We start from the raw sequence: 22,028 nt of genomic DNA on the forward strand, positions 1-22,028 counted from the left end.
ATGTGTTCCTATGCTCAGTTTCTCAATTTTGGATAGAAGTAGTATGATAGATTTTTAAATCTATATCCAAAATTCAGAATTATCCATATTCACAGGATCTGTGAGGGAAAGCATCCATTTCTAGCAAAAGAGCTCAAATGCAAAGAAAATGCAAGTGAGTCACCATGTGCAGATCTATTGCTATGACACGGATTTTGGGCTTCTGTTTCATGTTCCATTTACCTGAGACTTCAATTCTACAGTCAAAAAATTGGCAGCCACTCTATTCACTGTAAAGTCTTTCTGTGCCATCAGATCAGATAAAGAGCATGTGTCTCTGTCAAACATTTTGGAGTTCACTCAGGACATCTGGGCACTATGCCCACCAGTCTAGCTCATGCTTGTGCTGTATTCCAGTTGGACTGGATGAAGTCCTGGCTAGATGGTGAAAGCCCAGATAGTAGTGAGCCCAAAATCTGCTCTCCTCAACTTCCCCCTTCTCAAAACTGTTGCTGAAGTCACAATTTTTATTGCCTGTGGCTGTGTCCCATAGGAGGAAATCATCAATGTCTCTTTTCATATCTGGAACCGTAGAGAATTTGCTGAATTTACTGTCTAGCAACTTTCAAACACACACTGTTATTGTAAATGCTCAGGCACCCCCAACGAAGGCAAGAATGATGCATCTGACTCCATGTTTCAGAAGGTTAATTTATTACTTTACTATACTATATTATATTAAAGAATAGTATACTATCCTATACTAAAGAATACAGAAAAGATGCTTAGTCAATGCTCAAAAGGTAATAATGAAAATTCGTGACTCTTTCCAGAGTCCTGACACAGCTTGGCACTAATTGGCCAGTGAGTCAAAACAACTCACACCGGAGTCCAATCAGGCAATCACCTTTGGGTAAACCGTCTCCAAACACATTCCACATGAGCACAACAGGAGAAACAATGAGATAAAAATTGTTTTTCTTTTCTCTGAGGCCTTTCTTGCTGCCTTTCAGCTTCCCAGGAGAAAAACCCTGGGAGAAGGGATTTTTTAGAGAATGTGAGTGCCACACACTGTCATGCTCACTATACTGGAACAGTTGCCTCCCTTCTCATCTGATATCTTTTACATTTTATTTCAGTTCCTATACAGACAGAGAGCAGAATGTGTTGGCTAATCTAAATTTTCCTTTAGCCAAAGGAAGTTTCCAGTAGAAAAGATGAATTTCAGAGAGATTGTACTCTTGAATAAAGCATAGATTTCAACCAAACCTGACCAAAAGTGAGAAAAGGGACTTGTAGTATCCAAGATGCCCATAATATGAAGCAAGAAATACAAAGCCAAGAGAAAGAAAATCATAAAGAGATATTTAGATATCTAAATTCTAAACATTGAGATGTGCTAGAAATATGGTAAGCTGACTGTGGAGGAGCAGTCGTGGGCACACCAGCCAGAAATAAGCATCTCACTTGATATACTGAGCTGACTTGTCACAACTTGTAAAAATCAGAGTGGTTTTCCCACTGAGTTGAACCGGGAGAAGGACACTGTTTCATATTGGCAAGTAAAGCCTCAAATGGCAAAATACTAAATTTATGGTTTGCCAAGGCAAGGGGATTCCTGGTAAAATCAGCCTGTGGAGTAGCAGGTGCAAAAAGTTTGGAAAACTTTGAAAACAACATACAATTCAGTTAGGTCTTAAAAACAGGGGGAAAAAATGTTTTTTCTCCTGCTACTGCAAAATCAGAAGAAAATATACAATTCATAAATTCATATTTTATGCACAACCAAGAAAATATGATCATGCTTTTACACACTTTCATTTGTGGAAATTTTGATTCCAAGGAACATTCTCTTAAATATGTATTTGAAACTCTGGAAAGTGGTAATAGGGATGCATACTTTATTATTCACATCTCTAAGGAAGTGGTTTTGCAAAGATATCTTCAGCCCCACGGGAGAGATGATGCTGCTCTTGTGATTATCTCTCCATGGACTTTCTTCTGGTGTGGATGATGATGCTGTCCCTCACAGAATAGCTTCTGAAATATAGTGGAGGATTTGTTATAAATATGTAATTTTAAGTTCAAGTCACACCTAGTAGAATCAAACAGCCTTCAAAGCCATCTCACTCAAATTTAAAGTCATTTTCTTTTCATAAAAATTATTATATTTAAAAACAATAAATGACATTCCACATGCTGTTCAGCGAGGGTCTGAAAGTCCCTAGCATGCGACAAAACCTTGTAGGTACCATCCTAGCATCTTCCTATAGAGTATTCTAGTACTACTTTCACACAACAAAAATATTCAGTGTCTTGAGTAGTAGTTTTACATCAGCAAAGCAGTAGAAATAAACAGAAATCTGGCCAACAGCAGGAATTACGTAGCTTTTTCTTATCATTGCTTTTATTGGAATTTTTATGTATTTTGATTTTGTACTTGTGACTAATATTTTTTTTCTGACCTTCACAATCTATAACATGATGAGTCATAAGAGCAGGTAGGTTTGGAAAAAGTAAAAATAGAGTGACATTTAACTTCAAATTACTTTTTCAATGAAATTTAAGTGTTAGGTGAAAAATTTCACTAATGAGTACATTACAATCAAATAAAAAAAGAGACACAAAACTCCTTCACTCCAATAAAGCAAAGGACAAATTTGTTGGTAGTTCTAACATTTTTTAAAGATACCTTACTAGAAATTAGATTTGAAAATTAGAGAAATGCCAAAAAGAAAATGGCTCAATTTCATTTTCTTCTAGGTTCATACGGAGGAAGTGTAGGGTTCATCTCATCAGACTATACCATCTAGGAGATTATTTTTTCTAGTTTCCTTGACATACACAGGATGAAAATAATCCCTCAAAGCATGTGTTTTTCTCCCTTGAATACACACATGGAAAAGAAATTATGCACTCAACCAAATTTCAGGGTTTTTTTAATTCTAGTCTGAACCATTTACTTTCACCAGATTCTCCTGTGTAAAAAGTAATTTTAATTTCCTTTTACTCCCTTAAAAGAAGTTACTCAGTTATATACTAATGGAGCAAGTAAAACCCTACAAGTACATTAAACAAGTGAAATATTGAATAAAAAATATTACAAGACACTCTGTAAACCTATGATTAAATCATTTTGATTTTCAGAGATTAGCAAAGACATCAGCCAAATGTATTTTCCACCCAGTTTATGCCTCCTTCTTCTTCCCAGTCTAACTCCTATTTACTAATTCAACTTGTGCCTCTGTAAGGCAGGCCACTGATGGTGTTTCCTTCCAGAAAGTTTACAGCAGTTCAAAATGTACAGTTTAAAATAAGAACTACGATTTAATAGATGGTTGAGCTGTATTTTTTCCAGGCTGAACAGATGTTTTATTGAACAGGTAAATGGCACTATATATAAAAATGTAGAATTATTTTCAGGAGGCTTTTTAGGAGGCTTTAATTTAGTCACTGAAAGTAAATTAGTTATCTAGACTTCCTTCCTAGTTAGTGGAGGGAGACATCTGACCTAAGTGTCTATAATAGGCTGGCTGCATCACTTGGTAAAGCTGCACACCTTGTGGATAAAAAGGCTAGGTGGAAGAGGGCAACAGAAAGCATATTTTAACATGGCTCACTGTAGAGCTTGCTTTCCCCACCTTCAGGCTAAGCAGGAGTGGAGGGACAGTATTCACACATCACAGCTCCAAAGAAAAACTACTGAATTTTTCAAACACTATGAAGCAGAGAGTATCTTCCAATACCAGGGTCTCTGATTTTCTGTCCATGAAAGTTATAGTTTGGGGTTTTTTTCTGCTTTCCGTCTCTAATGTTTTGAAATTCTGAGCTCATCTGAAAGCTCCCTGTTCTGCCTGGTCAGCAACTCAGCCTGGTCTTTCAGTTTGCTGCAGGCAGCATGCCAGTAGGACTTAGTTCTCTTGAACTCCTCCTGCAGTCCATCAATCTGCTGGTTTCATATCTATCAGTGAAAAAATAGAAGTGTGCCATGTCATTGCCTGCTCTGAACTAGGCATGCCCACCTTACATATCCAGAAGCAAGCATGGAGTCTTTTGTTCTGCTTAAAGGTCTACAGTGTTAAGGTATGCAATAAAAGAAAATCACATTTGAAATTATTTCAACATAGAAACCCCCCACCTCCAAACAATAAAAAATATTATTTTGCAAACTCCTATATTTCAAACAAATCAATTGTCACAAAATGAGCAGAGACAAGTCTGTGCTGAAGAAAATAATGAAATTTCAAAATAATGAAATTCAATCATGCAAATGATCAGCATTAAATGTCAATGTCTTTAAGAAAAGGCTAGAATATAAGGTAGATTTTAATGACAAGAATATCAGGTAATCAGACCTTCATGTGGTTAAAAGGGCACAGGAATTGTTAGATCCTTCTTACAGACAGCAGGGGATTGCAAAGACACAATTTTCAACTGAATTGAAAATGAACCTAGTGAAATTTGGAGATGACATTTCCATATGCATCCATCTCCATTATATTTGCCTTCTCCTTTCTTCCTTGGGTAACCATGCTCATGCAAACACTGAGTCCTTTTTCTTCAGGGCACTAATGCTGGATAGTGCAAAGAGAATGCTGGTGGAGTTGAGCTAGAAATGTACAGTTTGCTCTGTGGTTAACCAATTGTCAAATGCAACTCTTTCTCACTTTGCTTTCACTTGTGTGTCTGCCCATTTGTTTCCTGATCACATTCCTTTCTTAGCTGTGAGCTGCCTGCTCTGAATTTGGCACATCCAGCCATTTTCTAGAAGTAGCAGACTTCTGAAGTCAGAGATTACAGAGATAAATAACCCCAAATGTATTTTGGTTTTGTTTTGTGGAAAATTAAATTTTTTAACTTGTGCTCATTATGTATTTCAGGTGGGAACAAAAAATTAAAACAACTCTATCAAATTCCATCTCTAGAGCTATGCAAAGTCAAAAAACTCAACCTTTCCCTGGCAAAAATTCTAATTTTTTTTGTTTTCTAAACCCAAGTGGAAAGAAAACTGATATTTTAAAATATTGTGCAGTAAGTACATTCAAAATATTTTTAATCAAAATACTAAAATGGCCTAAATGAAACACAATGAGCACAACAACATTGTTGACAAATATGAAACGTAACGAGAAAAAACATTCACCATATGCATAGTCCAAAAATATTTATCTCAAAAATGTACAAATGAAAAATACAGAAATTTTGAACAAAGTACTATGTTGCCAGTTTTAATTGTTCTGAATCTTTTCTGATAAAAGTAATTTAAATTGTCATTTTGCTGTCAAATATATCAGTTTGGTTTAGACATCCTTTTGCAGCAGAACATTGTTCCAGACATTTCTGAACTTTACCATTGTCCATTCTTTTATTTTGTTAAAATATATCTTTCAGCTGCCCCATCTCTGTTATTGGTTTTGCACAGCTTACTATTTTTTTCTGTTTATCAGTGATTCTTTTAGAAAATTGCCCCTTAAGTCATAGTATGTCTAGCTGTTTTTAATATGGATAATGGCCACACATAATCAGAGATCATTTTATTACTAAGAAGTCTGAAATAAATTTTTTAAAAATATAGAATCCCCTAAAGGAATTTAGAAGAAACCATAATGAATGACTTGGGGATGTTATTAGGCAGGTTAGATTGTTAGACACAGGGCTATATATCACAAAAATTCCTCAAAGCCAAAGATCAGGACAGTTTAAAGGAAAAAATAATGCAAATACTCAGCACAGGAATGAGAAGGATGGCCATTAACTGTGTTGCACGTGGCACAATGAGCCCTAATATTTACAAGTAAGAAAGTTCACTATGCAGGAGTTGGAAAGTTTTCAAGAGTCAGCTCAGCTGAGCAAATCAGTACAAGGAAGTATGAGAAACATGGGAACATTTTAATGTCCTTAAAAAATGGTAAGCACAACCTAATTTTTTTTCTTATACAAAAGAAAGGGATGTACATTTAAAACACAAACCAAAGCAGTATCTTATTAAAATTAAAATCTGTAGTGTATATCTAACCATCCTAAAGAAGTGGCATGAATAATTTGCTTTGTGTAGAAAATTGAAAGATATGGGTACAAACACAGGATGTTTGTATGGAAGGATATTAATTAATAAGAACTGCGTATTTATTCTACAGAAGACAGCTTACTTGCATTTCTTCTGATTTCACATGTTCTCAAGTGACTCTAGCTGTTCCTTTGAACTTGCTCTGGGCAATTTTTTCTTTCTGCAGTAAATGAGCTTGATCTCTATTGTATTCCAAAGGGTGAGTCAACTCCTGGCTCCTGACAGTCTCGAGCTAGTCTATTCATGTTCTTTTCACAAAATAAACAGAGTATGAAATTGGCATAAAGACCAAGACGGTAGTGAAGGACTGTCTTCAAATGTACCTTCTTTGGGCATGTCCCTCATAAGCTGATACTGTTGGGAGTGGCAATCAGTTATTAGCACTTGTCAAAATTAAGGTACTTCCTCCCTGGGAGCACTCATGCGTTCATTCAGCTGCAAAATTTGTTATATTTAGCAACTGGAAAGAATTCTAATTGAAATTTTTGACAATGTAATATCAATGTAATGACTGTGAACTTAGAGGCTTTTAGACTCATTTTGTATTAAGATAGCTAAATTAGGGCAGACCTTGTAGATGGCACAGCTTGTTACCTGCCAGTGTATCTGTGAAGCCCTGCCATCATGCAAAGCTGTGGACTGGACTGTACTTTCACCTGTCCAGTCATTACTACAAGTCAGATTAGCCATGGGCCTGAATGAAATGGAATAAAATGTTTACTTTCCACAGGTAAATACGCTCCAAGAGTTAAATGTGGGTTGTTCAGAAGAAATTTTGCCTTTGAACTCAATGGCTCATGACATGACTGATCTGGAAATGGACTTTACACTCAGAAACATGGGAAGAATACAGATCTTTATAGATCCTTAAGCAGAGCTTATTTATGTGACTGTGGTCTAGCTTCTTAGTTAATTTTTAATCTGATATGGAATTATTTTTGAGCTTCCTGCTAAGAAATAAAAAGTGAGCTTCCAGCTCCCTTCATGATGTACAGCCACCATCTGTCCTTCACTTTTATTCAAAAAGAAACACAAACTACAGGCATATAATCTCAGCCGCAAGGCAGCCATGACCTCATGTTTCCCTCTCTGTAAGAGAGTTTAGCACCTCAGGAGAAAAATGTGAAAGTTCTCACAGATACTAAGAGAAAAACAAGCTCCCTATATCCTGCTGGTCTTTGTAATTAATTACCTAATGTAGTTGCTGTTGGTGTTTTCTATTCTAAATAAGCTTGACTAATATTCTGGTTAAAAGCATGATGGAGAAAGTCTCAGCAACAATCAATATAAGTATTAATTTTCCTCAAAATAATAAAATTGAATGAGCAAATAAAGCCCCTGTGTGATTATGTCCAGCCTACCACTCCTCCCTATCCAGACCAGTTACTCTGAAATATAATGCACTGCAACAAAAGTAAGATGCAAGATCTATGAATACCATTTTCCACTGCAGATTGAACAGTACTGTGTTAAGCCAAGGCTAGAAAACAGGTCCTGCCCTGAGGAAATGCAATAACCAAGGATAGCAGGAGCCCTTGTGACACTTCTTTGGAGCTGCTGATGAACAGTTCATAACCCAGCTCTAAATTACAAATAGAAGTTAGGTGCATAACACAGATGGAAAATACATTAGAAATGGCTAAGCACTTTGGACAAACTGAAACTCTTGCTTGTGTGCCAAGTGCACCTCTGCATGAAGCAAATTGAGGCAGGGCTGCCTGTGAGGCAAGAACATACATGAAGCAAAAGTCTTTTTTCCAAGACAAGGTTTTTCAGTGAGATGCAGGTAGGAAAAAATAAACCAACCACCAACATGTTGGCTGCTGTCATTGGTCCAGAAAGTGTGCAAATTCCATACTATAAGGAAATTTTGCATTAAAAATGGCAAACAAGCTGCACTTGTTGGAGGAACAAGCAAATAACCATCAGAGAATCCTCTAGCTAACACCAAGTGCCAGCAGAACAACCTCAGTGCTGCGGGGGTGGAGCCACAGGCTGTTGGTATCTCCCCATGTGTGGAGACACGAGGCTTGACTCCATTTTCTCAGAAGGCTGATTTATTATCTTATGATATATATTATATTAAAATACTGCATAAAAACTATACTAAAAGAACAGAGAGAAAAGATCATCAGAAGCCTTGAAAGAAGAAGAATAGAATAGAATGCATAACAAAATCTTGTGACCGCTCACAGCCTCGACACAGGTGGCTGTGATTGGTCATCAGTTTCAACTGTTTCATCACCAGTTTCAAACAATCCACATGGACCAATGGAAGATGCACCTGTTGCATACCACAGCAGCAGATAGTTATTGTTTACATTTCTTTCCTGAGGCCCTCAGCGCCTCAGGAGGGGAAAAATCCTAGCAAAGGATTTTTCATAAAATATCATGGTGACAACAGGCTTATGAGCACTTCCAGAGTCTCTGAGGCACCAGATACACACAACACATTACATCCCAACTGGTTTTACCCTCTTGCTTATATGATTTTTACCTGAAAAGGTCTGAAAACAAAATTCTTGGAAACAAAGGAATGGATAGGTTTGGGCAGGTTTGAGCATGTCATGCTGCTCTGAAAATGATTTTCATTGCTTCCAGCGAGCACAAGTTGTCATGCAGCACAAGTGAACTGTTATTAATGGTCAGTCATCTTGTGCTCCTAATAGGGTTAATGATTTTAAAATGCAAAGCAATTTCTTGGATTGCATAAATAAGCACAGGGCCAATACAGCCAGGGAGGAAAGCTGCGTTTTGCAATTGGTTTTAACTCATAAATTAGAAAAAGTGAATGAAAAGATGTACACATTATAATGGGCAGGCATTTTTGGATAAACATCTGTGTGAAAATGCTAGGGACCACTCTGGCTAATGACATTAATAAATCCATGCAAGCTCTTTTAAAAATATGCATTATTATGAAAAAGTCAAAGTAATTGTACTGGTAAGGCAGCACAGTCAGCAGGAATTTGGCACTGCAGTAATTCTGCACTATCACGTCACCCCACAGTCAAAATTTACAGTAGTAAAAGTAAAAGCAACACTTAATTTCATTAGCAGTTTCATGAACTGCCAAGTTCCACAAATACTCACACCTATCATGGTCAGCTAGAGATCCAAGAAGGATCTTGAATGAAACCATTAATTTTTAAGACAGTGAAAACCATTTGCTGAAAGGCAGGTACAGGAGAAGATGATACAAACCAATAATTGCAAAATAGCCTATTGCACTATTCCCATCATCTTTGCAATGAAGAATGGACAAGTAGATCTGAAAAATAAATTCTTACTTTGCATAATATACCAAAAAATAAAAAGCAATAAATTATGCTAATTTTGCACCAGTTAAGAACTAGTTTTGAAATGCAAAGAGGAAAAGAATCTCTCCTGTGTTTTTAGTGGATGTCACCTACTAATTTCTAACAGATTTCATCACATTAAAAATTCTTATTTGATTTGATTGTAAACAAATCTTTCTTCATTTCAGAAAAACCTTTGGCTGTGTTATTTTTGACTTGCTCTGGAAGAAAATAAAAATTAAATCCTGACAATCACAGACAGAATAATTCTTCAGAAAGCAATATATTTACTATAACTGAAAAAACTGAGACACCAAAATTCTAAAAGAACCTGGGTATGGATAACTGAGTGCATAAAAACCAGCTCTGACATTCAGGGGAAGGTAGGAGAAGCACCTTTTTAGAAGCAGTAGCTATGTGATGCCTCTATTCACTCATTCATTAGTGGAGTCAAAGGGTTAAGATGGTGCTAAATGTCTATATGATAGAAGATAAGTTCTGTCCTTTTTTTCCAGGGGAAGTTCCAGTAGTTTTTACAATAATTTCTACAGTAGTTTTACAGTAGTTTTTACAATAGTTTTTACAGAATGCATCATTTTGAGATGTTATTTTGCCAGGGAGACATAGAGAAAAATTCTGAGTGATGAAACATGCAAGTGATGAAACTTCTAAGCAACCAAGTTGAACCAAATGCTGAGTCTGAGACCTAGAGGTGTCAGGCATAAGCTCATCTCAAACTGTACCCACGGCAAAAAGCAGAACACTCACTGTACTTGACCTTTGTAGGAAACCTGTACTTGGAAATGCCCCCATTCTCACAACAGTGGCGCGTAAGAGACCAGTTATGATGGAGCAAACTTAGTCAACCTTGATGTCTAATTTAACTAAGTGTCTTGAGACCTGGGCACAAACTACAATCCAGAAAATAGGTGGAAACAGAGGAATTCAGTGGGAAATCATGCATGAGTAGATTGTGACTGAGTAATACAGCCCTTGTCTTTTTCACTTTGGGGGAAAATCTTCCAATATCACATGAAAGAACAGCTGAAAAATGTGCTACTATGTAAAGAACCAAAACAAAGCCCGGACAATATTCCTGTCTGTGAGAATTTGTTAAAAAACAAAATGAATGCACCTATGGCAACAGTACCTGTTGCTCCTTCTGCTGTTATGATATAAGTTTTAAGTTGCTCTTCAACAAATTTTTCAGAAGCCTTCTGTGTAATACCAATACTTTGCTGGTATGATCTGCCTAGGCAAGGAACAAGATACTTATTTGTAACATTCTATAGTTAGTTTTATTTTGATAATTTGTGTGAAGGTGATATGGAGTTTAGAACTGTAAAAGGTCTTTGCAATTCTTTTTAAATGGGAAGCTTGTTAGTAAAATCTCCCTATTGTGTGAATCCAGATCTCACTTTAAAACATCCTGTCTAGACCAAGCATTAATTATACTTTCAGCGAGTAACATTTTTTGGCTGGTATCAGTCAGTCCTTAGAAATAGGTAAAAATTAGTCAAAATGAAAAACATTTCAGTCATTTTCTTCAGACTGGATTTGATGACAATGACAAAGAACTCACAATATTTCTGATAGAGTGGCTTGAATTAGATGGTAAAGAGTGATAGTATAGAAAAAAATAATGTCTATAATGCTGTAGAGGGCCAAAATGAAAGCTGGCTCAAAATGAAGCATTGTACAGTATACATTAACATATTTCAAGGAAATGTGCTAGACCGTTAATTTAGTCACTAATTAACAATTTCTACTAAATATTTAAAAATTCTAGGGTTAATAGAAGTGCTGGTTGTGCAGCACACCACTGTCCTTCCTACACTCCATCTCTATCCAGGACCACTGTACCATGGACAACCTTTTGATTTGTCAGTCTGTCTCTGTTACCACACCATGAGTTAATAATATTAAATTTGTGGGGAAAACTCTTGCTAAAGAGGACTCTATATTAGGCAATACTCATTTCAGTGAAGATTGCTTCAAACTAAATATAGCCTTGTGCCATAGTGAAAATGTCATGAAGAGCTGGAGAACTTTCTGTGCTTTAGTTTCATCCAGCTCATGATAACATCACAATATCAACCAAAGTACAACAAGTAGGGGTGACTGGGAGTGAGACTTCAGAAGCTCACTGCTGATTCAAAAATCTATACCTGGACCTGGCCACTTGCCCAGACATGCATATGGTCCTGCCACATCTTCCCAGCCTTCTGCTCTTGAGGTCCTTGCCTTCCTTCTCTGTCCAACTCCCATATGGTTAACACAAGAAAATTCTCATGACATTTGCTCTCAGTCTGTGCTTTCCTACAAGTTTGCTGATTCTTTTTTATACTTGATGAAAGGCTCAGCATGCCAAACACCTGCTGCTTCTATCTGCATCACTTGAGGAAAGATAACTCTGAACATCTTTTCCATCGCCAGTGCCAGCCCAGCCATTCTTGCCCATTCTGAGCAGATAATTTCTCACCCAGCTTCTGTATTTCCAGTCTTCATCTTCCCCTCTATGCCAAAGTAAGATGAAGAAATTTCCTCCTTTAGTTGTTCTCTTTATTCTTCTTTAGCAGCAGAAAAAGTTTCAGAGAAACTCCTTTCTTTTAATTGACTGCTCTCAAAGCAGCAGGAAAAAGGACAATATATACAAAGCATTTACAGAATGAATAAATGAAAAATAAACATCCTAAAATAACTCCATCTCTAAAAAAATTGGAAATGTGTACATCTTCCTGTTGAAGCTTACTGGCTATGTTTACCACAAGAAGGCAGCTTATACTTCAATTAATTATTCTTCTGAGTGTCAACTAGTGATAAGTTGCTCTTTTAGGTCAAGTTAGGGCTGACAACTGGAGCAAAAAGCCTTTACTTGCTCACTCATACCACATACTGTTGCTGTAGCAGGAACTATATAACTCACTTCATAATGCAATTACAGCCAGTGCTATTGAAGTCCTTTGCAACACACTGGAAGGACTTTCTGGTCCAACAACAGGAATACAAACAGTTCAACAACAGGAATACAAACAGTTCAACAACAGGAATACAAACAGTTGAACAACAACAGTTCATCCCTCAGTCTTCCCCCACTACACACCAAATATCCCCAAACATCTCCAGTCCCATAGCAGACAAGCCATACTGTTTCTGCAACCTTTCCACCTGTCTTGCACCAGAAAATAGAATTTTGATTATAAATTATTCCATCCAAACTGGTCAAACTAGATGTGCTATGAAGTATTTTTACATGTGTATGGGGGAACAACAAAAGACATGGCTGAGACGACTTAGTCACACCCTTTATGATTAGAACATGGGAAACAAACTTTAAAAAAATGTAGATTTTCAATTCTAAAAAGCTCTTGCTGGAGGACCCACTCATATTGTCAACCCAACATGGGTATAAAGATACAATCTTCTCAGTCATACTGGAAAATGGTACCCTGCTTGTCAGATCACTGGCAGTCTGCTGTGATGAATGGTCTTCCTCCTTAAAAGTGTCTGTTTCCATGCCCTCATTTTCCAAAATCCATTCTAGTCAAAGTCACCATGAACAAAAGTGTCATACTGATGTAGCAAATCCTGTGGTTTATTTTCTTTCCTTATCCAAGAGAGGTTTTGTTTTAGCCCAGGCTGAATGCAGAGTATCTTCAGACTCCAGAAAATGTATAAAAGTTGGTTGTGATTTTGGGGGGAATTTTGGTGTTTCTTTTGGTTTTTTGATTTTTTTTTTTGTTTGTTTTTTGTTTTTTGGGGTTTTTTTTAGTATAGACAACAGCACATGCCCCCCCCAAAAACACTAAACTGTTCATAGGCTCCAAGTTCAAATGGTGAGCAGTTGTCAACTGCCAGCACAAAGATTATGGTCTGTGATAAGGTACAAATAAAAAGCCTGTTTGTGTCTTGTCGCACTGACATCACATTTTGTACCAGGTACATGGAGACTCCATGTCCTGGTCATGATTTCTCTAAAATATAAATGAAGGGAATACAATCTCAAGACTAAGATTGGTGGGGTCTGGCAAGGGAACATTTTCCAAGAGTCTCTTTCAACAGGTACTTCTCTTTAGGCACCTCAAGAAAGGCATTATGAAGAACTGGATTCTGTGAGGCAATTTTCTTGACATCATCGTCAAGGAAAAGGTATTTCAACCTTGACATTGATAGGGAGGTTTGAGTGGCAAATGTGACACTGTCAGCTTTTATTCCAGCAAAAATAAAAGAAATTCCAGTAACTGTCCATCGTAATTTATCTTCTTCATCCATTTAATGTATTTTAAGTTCAGGAAAGCAGGGGATGTACTCTTAACACATGAGATTTCATAACTAAGAAATTGTTTAGGCTGGTAACTACCTAGGCTGGTATCTGACTTTAGTTTGTATAAAAAACTGACCACGAAAACTGGCTCTGTGATGAACCTTTTCTCTGTTTGCTTTCCCATTCTTTCTGGTTGTCAGGGGATTATTGAATAAACAGAAGTTCTCTAAAGCCCTGAGCCCTTCCTGGTCTCTACCTCTCAGTCAAAACTACATGAAGACACTCCTGCTCCTGGAAACACAGTATTTCCTCAGAAAATATGGCCAAATAGGTCAAACTGCTCCCTGTGAGGCCGAAGTACCAGTTCTGCATGGTACTGAAGTGATGCTTGGCACCACTACCTTGGCAGCCAGCAGGAGCAAGCAAGGAACAGCGGTATGAGCTGATGATTGGCTTGTGAAGCATTTCTGGAGAATTTCTGCTTTAACAGGCTTTTTTTCATTTAAAAACTGTCACAAAGAGTAACGTGTTTTAGCTCAGGCAGTTGCCTAATAAATATTAGACAAAGTAAATAAGAAAAGGCCTTCAGGCCTTCCACCCTGGTAATTTTAAAATATTTGATATGTTAATTGGAAGTATTAACCAAGTCAGTATGTCTATGAATGCCTGATCTTTTAATACTGCTAAAACCTCACAAATTCCCCTGGGGAAAAAGAATAAAGAAAAAAAAAAAAGCAAAGGAAAAAAAAAAGGCATAAATTGCACGAGTTTCTCCCTACTGGAGATAACAACAAGTTATGATCTGTAAATTGCTCTTTTGCTTTTTAATATAATATTATTAACAGTGAAGCAGCAGCCATAAACTTAAGGTACATAGATAAACAGAAAAAAGAGACATAAATCAGTGGTGACAATTTTTTTTGTAAATAGTACAGAATATAAAATATCCACCAAGCATTGACGTGCCGGATTTATCCTGCACTCAGTGCATTCTCCAAAGTCTGATGAATGATTTATCATTCTTCATTTTCACTGCTCTGATACCTAACAATCCAGGAAAAGATCTTGATCCTTCTGTGTTGAAAAATCATAGAACCCCAAAACAAAATTACACTTTATTTTATTTTATCTACTTATGCAAATAAGTATGCAACAGCTTCATGTGTTGTATTGCCCTTCTGTAAACATGGACATACATGGACTGTTGGAACAAGTCCAGAGAAGGTCCACAAAGATGATTACAGGGCTGGTGCATCTCTGCTGTGAGGGCAGACTGGCAGGGAGGGGCTGTTCAGCCTAAAGAAGGCTCCCAGGGGAGACCTTACAGAAGCCTTCCAGTACCTTAAAGGAGCCTGCATGAGAGCTGGAGAGGGACAAGGGCACACAGTGATGGACAGGGGGAATTTGCTTTAGAATAAAAGGGTTTAAAAGCTTCAGGTTAGATATTAGGAAGAAATAATTTAAGTTTGGTGGGGCACTGGGACAGGTTGCCCAGAAAAGCTGTGGATACCCCATCCATGGAAGGGTTCAGGGCCAAGCTGGATGCAAATTTGAGAAACCTGGTCTGGTGGGTGGCATCCCAGCCCATGGCAGGAGGTTTAGAACTTTAAGGTGCTTTCCAGCCTAACTCATTCTATGATTTTATACAACATAAAACCCAACAATAACATAAACCAGATGAAGTCTGGCATTAATTTACATAAACTGCTGTAGGGCATGTCTAAACTGACTCAATGAAAAATACTATACATTAACACAAAATTCCCATTAAATATTTTCTTTTAATAGTACTGAATAATTCCCAATAACTCTTAGCTAGCCAACTGCTTTTATAGAGAAAAACAGAGCTATCAGTAATATCAGAGCAATATCTAGCATTTCACATCTCATAGTGATTTTAGTGAAAAGCAAGACTGGTATCAACTAAAAAAAAGGGAGTTACAGATGGTTCCTAGAATTAATTAAATTTAAGATTTAATTACAATCTTCAAGTCTTTTGTCATAAGAGATGGACTGACAAATACATTTAGAGAATGCATAGATTGATAATGCTTTTTAAAGTTATTAATGGGTTTGCAATGAGTTTATATTTGCCTGCTTTCCATTATACTTTGAGATTCAGTCTTCTTATACAATATGCATTTTTTATTACATAATAGGAAATCACAAATTTATTTGAGGTGAGGAACACAGACATTTATTTGTATAAAGTTGTTATTTGCTCCATGTGACCACAGTGGCTGGTGCATTTGAAAACTACTATTTGATAACTGAAAAAATTCATTGCAGTGATACTGTGACTACTGACATCAAAGAGTGGGAAATTATTTCTAATCTATGGCCAGTTCTGCATGTGCTATTTGTCTAAATATTTACTACTAGAATATCCATCATGCCACCGAAGTCAAGAGGAGCAGCACTGGAGCCCTTCCTCTATGGTGGACTGACACTGTTCCTCACTCCCAGCTGAGAACAGCTTAGCTGAACTTCGCCAAACTTGGCCTGCTGCAACATTTTTATCCAAAGTGTGAGCACCTTAACATTGACATTTCTAACATTTTTATTCTTTCTCCAAGTGGATGGCAGGTCCCCTCCTGGCAGGTTGCTGCCAGCTGCTTAGCAAGCTGGAGTCTTTAGAAGCAGCCACAAAGCAGAACACACACTCATTTTTCTCTCTAATTTTTTTAAATCCCTCCTTTTCACCCAGGTGCTGGCAGCATGGACAGCTGTCTTCCCCAAACAGCCTGCTCAAGCATGTAACAGTGGTGTGACTTCCAAACTCAGCTTTGTCCTAAGTACTCGGTACCTTATCCTATGCAGTGGACTGCCACAAGGTGAGTGCAATTCTTTTCAATGGTTCTGCTTAATACCTGGCAATAAAGTTCGTGTGGAATTTTCTGGGTGGAACGAGGATCAACTTACCTATTGGCCAGTGCTCCCAAAACCTGTAACTCCCTAAGACAAAACAAGTAGGCACTGTTAACTGAGTATAAGCAGGGAGATTGGACCAGCTGAACCACTGTGGCCCCTTCTATCCTTACCCATCCTATGACTCTGTAATAATTTAACCTCAAAACAGAATAGTAATTAAAGGCAGCTTGAGAATGGATTTCAAGCTTCCTCTCCTATTGTTAATTTCTATAGATTAATCCTAAACAGAAGAGGAATTCACCAAAGAGCTGTCAACAAATGAGTCTGAAATGGACCTGAAATGTTTTGTCCCTTTTGTTATATGTTTTTGTGTCTTAGAAGAACAGAAATCTACAGGTAAAGTGAAAAAGGGGCAGAGATTTAATTCTCTGGAGACACTACTATCTGCTGTGAGGAAAAAGAGTTATTTCTTCTTACTGGACAATACTCTCACATCCGATGGAGAAAGCTGAACTAACTGGCAATAAGTGCTGTTACAACTGAGTTCAGATCCTCTGTTACACAAAGAAAACTCCAGCCCACAATGAAAAAAGATCTGACTCAAGGAAAAAGTAAAGCGTGTGACTACATTGTGCTCTGCAATATAATTCTCTTCGTGCAAGCTGTACAGAACTTTTCATCACATCTACAAACTAATAACATCTATTTAAGGTCTGACATCCTTTTGATATAAAATGACAAAACTCTAAGACAGTACAGATATGACATTACACTTCCAAACACTTTGTGCATGTTGTAACCACCAGAGGGAAATCTTGCACCAGTCTGCGTGTGCAAATAAACTAAAATCAAAGCAAACAGATGATTTTTTAAAATGAAGGTATGAAAATAGTTTTAGGCCTAAAAAAAAAAGTGTGCTCTCTGAACAAATCTTCAGGGATTCTTAAGAAAATAGCAGTGTCTCACAACCAGTTATGATATTATATGTGAAATTTCAAAAGTTTGTACTCAAGGAACATTGGTAATTTTTTATATCCTACTACCTACTAAACTCAAAATGAATGCTGAGTTTGGGGCTAAAAAGCCCAAATGGTTTCCAAATACATTCAAGCATCCACACTAGCATCAAGAAGACAGCAACAAAGACTTGGATAATTTTTTTAAATTGGAGCACTTTTCTGTTTCTGAACTAGGTGATACCATATAATTGACTCAGTTGTTTTATACCATGGCATCTACTTCTAATCCTGAGTGAATCACAAATTCATAAATTCATCCAGTTGTTACAGACTAAATACGTATTATAAATATTATTACATCAATTTGTATTGATTTTAATAAATATCTGGGAATGATGAAGCTACAGTAAAATGAAATATGAGCTTCAAAGACATTTGGTAGAAGAATATTAATTTCACTTGTTTAGCTGAGCCTAATATATATAGACCAAATTGATAATATAATTTATAATAATTCAATATCTATTTCTAACGAAAAGGCAGTACATGTAAATGAAAGATGAAGATTTCATTAGAAATATGAAAGGTGCATCAGTATTTACAGTTGGGTTACATGATATCATCAATTAAAAGAAAACTGACTATGAATATCAGATACAAATTTGTACAGGCAATTGGTTTTTCAGTTTGTGGGGAAAGCGGCCCTGACTTGGTGGATAAGAATTTTTACCTTCAAAATAGCTTTTTTAATTACTAGATTATGTTTTCTAGAGTAAATAAAACTTAGATACTTTTTGACTTATGTTAGACAATGAAGTTCATTCAACCAAAAATGAAGAATTATTTTAAGGAACTCATCATAAAAGGAACTGAGCTATGCTCCAAGTGGTGAAAAGAACAACACTGCTCAGTGGTTACATCGTTACCACCAGGTCTTGTGTCATTCCTACAGACTAGAGGAGGTGTAATTTAATTTCCTCTTCAGCCTGAAGGACATGAAGAAGAGAAGTAAGATCTACTGATGTAGGAGAATTTGATGGCAAAATTTTCACCTTTTTTTTAGCTGTACTTTGCATGGATTTTTTTCAAAGAAGCTATGAGCCCTTAATCACAAGGGGTAACAGAATTGGGACCCCCTGCCATAGGAGGTAGTTGGAGAGAATACCCTGATTACTTGGCAGTAGCATAAAAACAGTAGGTTAGGAACCACTTTCAGTGGTTTTGTGAAATCATTTCCTTGCTATTTGTTATAGTATCTGAAAACTAACCAGAAATGTCAAAATATTTTAGATGCTTCGTGAGACAAACTGTTTTGACAATTTGAAACTGTTATCATTTTCACTTAATCTGAAACTTTGTTTTCAATTTTGTCCAAATTTTTAAAGCTACAAATACCATCTCTTGCTATTCTGTAGCAACAAAATTTCCCCAGAATTTCCACAATTATAAATAACAAGATTGCCCTACAAAGATCCAAAGCAGAGTTATATCTGTTATGTACTTAACCATCACTAATAACCTCCCATAGCAAGATGTTGTTTTCTAGACTGTTTTTTTCAAGTTTCTCTTCAATTTCCACTAATCATCATCAAATGCTATCTACCTTGGTGTATAGTTTTAATTTTCTTTCCTTTGCCTTTCCTTGCTAGAAGAAAGGCACAGATGGCTCTGAAAGCATGTCCACTTTGAGTGTCTTGCAGGCTCACCAATTCATAATAATCACTCTTCTAAGAAATGTAATATATAAATACAAGAGACACCACATGAAATTTAAATTTCCCCTGTGAAGAAAGTTGTCATTTATTGTGGGGAGAAGAATAATAAATCATGTCCATTTTCATGGTCATAGATATCAGAAAACAGATTTAGCTTTAGACTGTCTGCACTGACTTTATATATTTAGCAGTGTGCACTGATGACCTACGTCCTTCTGAATTGCTAGAACAGGAAGCACCAAGCAGGGCCACCTAAAGCAGAATGGAACCTATGGAACCTGCCAATAAGAGACACCTTGTATGTCCAGCCAATACCACAACCTAGTCCCAGTCCCCAGCTGGAGGAAGATATGAATCAGCTTCTCAAATCTTATCAGCCACATCTTCTCTGTGCAAGACATGATGCAACCCTGCATATGTCCTTCTCTCTTTAAATGTGGTGGGAAAAAAGAACCTGTGGAAGAACAAATCTTATTTTTCCAAAAATCCCAGATGGAATATCTGCAATGAAAAAGAAAACCTTACCATATGTTTGTCATACACAGCTATGACAACAAGGAGAAAATCATAATAAAACATAGTAAACTTTGAAATGTTGCTCTATAAGCATTAAAATAAACATTGAGTTCCAAGGCTCCTCTAAATCTGTACTCTTTTCGTGACTTGAGCTACCAATATCAGCCCCAGCTCATGAATTGGTTCTGCTGACATGGCCACCAAAGGAATGATGGAATATCTAAGGGCCCATCAGCCACATCCACTGGCCAGTCTGCCACTATGGCCATCTCCTTCTGGACATTGAGCAGAGGAATCCTTCTCTTCCACTGCTTTTGCTCTGAACTGGTCTTTCTCTTTTACCTTATGGTATGTTTCACAAAAAATGTCAAGAAGATATTATATCTAAATTAAATTTCTACCTACCCACCCTTCCATCCTGTAGTTACACTCAAAATGTATGTAAAAAGGCCAGCATCCCACTGGCTGGAACTGTGGTTCTCCCTGCACAGCAGCCCCTTGGGAGATATATTGAGTTTGTGTGGTCAGGTTTTGGTAGTGGGGGAGCTTTAAGGATGCCTACTCTGAGAAAATGCTAGAAGCTTCTCCCATGTCCAACAGAGCCAATGTCAGCCAGCTCCTCCAAGATGGACCCACTTCTGACCAAGCCTGAGCCCATCAGCCGTGATAGTAATGCTAAATAAGGAAAGAAAAGTTATTGGTACAGAAGTAATTGCAGAGACAGAGAAGACAGAATTGAGAATACGTGAGAGAACCAACACTGCAGACAGCAAGGCCAGCAAAGGAGGGGGAGAAGGTTCTCCAGGCACCAGGGAAGAGATACTTTTGCAGCTCATGATGAAGACCATGGTGAGGCAGGCTGTCTCCCTGTAACCTTCAGAGTTCCACAGGGGCTCAGAGATCCACCTCTAGACCCTGGGGGAGCCCCACATGAAAACAGGTGTATGCTTGGAAAAAGGTTGCGACTTTGTGACTCTGTGGGAAGCCCTGGAGCAGGCTCCTGGCAGGACCTGTGACACTGTGGCGAGAGGAGTCCGTGCTGCCTGGTTTCTTGGAAGGACTTGTGACCTTACAGAGAACCCACGCTGGAGCAGCTTTTTCTTGAAGAACTGTAAGCCATAGAAAAGGACCCACACTGGAGCAGTTTGTGAAGAACTGCAGCCTGTGGAAAGAACTCATGCTAAAGGAATTCATGGAAGACTGTCTTCTGTGTGAGGGACTCCAGGCTAGGGCAGGGGAAGGACTCCTCTTCCTGAGGAGGAAGTGGTGGCAGAAACAACACATGATGAACTGCCTGTAATCCCCATTCCCATGTCACTGCTAGTTGTGGGGAAGGAAGTAATGAATCAGGAACAAAGTTCCATATGGGGAGGAAGACGGGTCAGGTGTTTTTAAGATCTGTTGTATTTTTCATTATCTTATTCTGATTTTGACTGGTAATAAGACCAATTAACTTCTTCAGGTACCGTCATAGCAATCAGTGAGTGATCTCTCCCGCTCTTATATGAACTCATGAGCCTTTCATTACATTTTGTCTCCCCTATCCAGTTGCAGAGGGGAATGATAGAGAAGCTTTGGTGGATGCTTGGCAGCCAAACATGTTAAACCATCGCAGGAATCCACCCTGTCCTCTAGCCCCATCTTTCCTAGGGATAAAGCATTCATTCATGGCAATCAAGATTTTGGCTGCACCTCAAGCAGGACTTTTGGCAAGGCCTTGGCACCAGCACAATTCGTGCTCCGAGTGCTGTTCTGGTCCCACATGTGTACCATGCTCCTATTCACTCAGCAGGACTTCTCTCCCGTATGCATTCAGCGAGCATTTTACCCTCACACAATCCAAAAGCTGTGCCGCTCCTGCCTGAGGCAGCTGTCCCACACCATCCCTTCCAGCTTGCCTGGGTCCCTCACAGTTATGAGGGGCTGACGACCTGTGAGGCCCCAGGCTGACCCCTCTCTCTGCAGAAGAGTCTTCCTGCTTCTTCAAAGCAAGACCCTGCTTTGTTCTCTTTCTCTGCCCTCCCCGCAGAGGGAGGGTGCTCTTTCCACTAACCACTTCAGGAAGAGTATGGCACAGTTTCCCTGCCTTCTTCTAGGGTCCATCAGTAAGTCACCACAGGTGACCACTGGGACAGTGACAGTGCCTGGTCAGTGACAATCCCTTGGCTGCTGTCTGGCCCCTTAACCCCATTGGGGCAGTGTTTGGGTTGTTCAGTGGCTGAAGGCCAGTGCAGGCATGGTAGTGGGGTGGCAGGATGTGGGGGGATACACTTTGGAGCCTTGGGAGTTTCTGCAGCTCTGAACTTCCCACCCTGGGGCACACTCCCTCAGGGAGCCCATGATGGACAGACTGTTCAG

At 38.2% G+C, this 22,028-nt stretch overlaps 1 pseudogene; it reads right to left on the minus strand.

Annotated features, from left to right (window-relative positions):
* Positions 1–848: 848 nt before the first annotated feature.
* LOC135297828 (uncharacterized) lies at positions 849–6,736 on the minus strand (annotated as a pseudogene).
* Between the last annotated feature and the right edge of the window lie 15,292 nt (positions 6,737–22,028).

This window comes from Passer domesticus, chromosome 3 (genome assembly GCF_036417665.1).
Source record: "Passer domesticus isolate bPasDom1 chromosome 3, bPasDom1.hap1, whole genome shotgun sequence".
Lineage (NCBI taxonomy): Eukaryota > Metazoa > Chordata > Aves > Passeriformes > Passeridae > Passer > Passer domesticus.